Source organism: Seriola lalandi, unplaced genomic scaffold (assembly GCF_002814215.2).
Source record: "Seriola lalandi dorsalis isolate HSWRI2012SDOR001 ecotype SW California unplaced genomic scaffold, Sedor1 jcf7180002054583, whole genome shotgun sequence".
Classification (NCBI taxonomy): domain Eukaryota; kingdom Metazoa; phylum Chordata; class Actinopteri; order Carangiformes; family Carangidae; genus Seriola; species Seriola lalandi.
The window spans coordinates 553,057-554,789 of NW_019525136.1; positions in this window are offsets into that span (position 1 = coordinate 553,057).

Here is a 1,733-nt window from a genome sequence, read left to right on the forward strand (position 1 = left end):
CTTTACTGTGATCAGTTTTTTTATTATTAGCAGCAGCAGCAGCAGCAGTTACTCAGCCTCTACTGGCTGTAAGACACATCTCCACAGGGTGGGCTTCCTTCAACAGACACACACACACACACACACACACACACACACACCCCCCCGGCACCAACAGCTCCACTGTCAGCGTCGCATTTCCTCCTCATTCTGGTGTCTGCAGCTGATTGGATATTTAGATGTACCTTATCATTTGTTGCCGTGGATCAGTGCACAGTTCAGCTGCTGGCGTGTCACCACAGGATGTGAAGCAGCTGTGCTGTGCTCAGGCCTTCAGCTCTGAGACACAGGTAGCTCCATGTTAGGCTCCTCCATCACTCCTTGAAACTGTTGAGGTGGAAACGTGGTGGACTGAGTGTTTCAGCTGTTTGCAGGTCGTCCACATGACTATGCTTTCGTTTTAAAACGCATCTCTTCTGCTCTCCTGTCCACACTACTCTGGAGTTTTCTAGCACTTAAAATGGAAACGCTGCTGGTTCCGTTTTAGTTTGAAAAGTCCGGGGTTGTGTTGCTGTCTGGACAGGTGAAAACGGAGACCTTAGGAAACGATGATGTAGACGCCCACAGTCGCTCCTCGATTGGGTCTTAACTCCCTCGACTACCGGTGGTGAATACAACATGATAATGAAAGTGTTACTGACCTTGTTGTCTTTGCTAGCAGCTGTTGAGGAGTTTAATTCTGCATTTTAACACTGCAGCTGTCTTCGCTGTTCCTCGTTCATAGTGTTTTTTGCAACTAATCAGCTGCAGAGTAGACAATCTGCTTCCTGTTTACACCGGCTCGCGCATGCTCAGTGTACGTGATTGCTCAGGTATGGATGTGTTTTCAGCTGTGACAGTCTGGACAGAGATCGTTTTCGTTTGAAAACGTAGTAGTGTGGACGTAGCCCGAGGCCGTGCTGACTGATCCTCCTCCACCTGTGCTGCTGCTGAGAGTCTGACGTGTCTCCTCATCAATGATCTTCAACTGACTCAGTGTGTTGAGTGTTAGAAGAGGCCGTTCTTGTGCCTTTTTCTTTTTGCTTCCACAAGTAAAACTTCATGTGATTTGCAGTTTGTTCTGATTTAGAAAAACCTGGATCAGATCCACAGTGGTGGGAAAATGGCCGACAGGTGTGTTTGTCACTCCTGCATGTTTATTGGATCAGGGACAACGTGACAACATATTTCTTCTCTCACAGACACGGACTCAAAGCAAATCAAAGGAAAATCCACATAAAGCAATAATAGTAACTTTGAGCTGCACAGCACTGTTCAGGGACAAAGACAAAGGATAACAAGTACGGTAAATAAAATCCAAAACAAGATCAAGTCATTTTAACCGTCATAACCAACACCAGTGAGGAGATTTAGATGGACACACTGAGTCAGTGTGAATAAAGCTGAAGGGGGAGAGCATCGACTCAGGTGTTCAGACTGACTGAACCAGAACCAGTCACAGTTCAGTCACCTGCTGATGGATGTGTCCTGTCACACTCTCCCACTTCACTGCAGCTTGTTTAACTCATGTGGTCAAAGGTTTATCAAAGACAGGAACTCTGTGACGTTTGTACTGAAGTGAGGTGAAACTCTGTGATTGTGACGACGCCAGTGATCATCACTGATAATGTTCTGAGAGTCTTTGTGCAAACAGGAGCTGCCAGACCTCCACCTGATCAACCACTACAGCTTCCCCCCCCCCCCCCCCCCCCCCC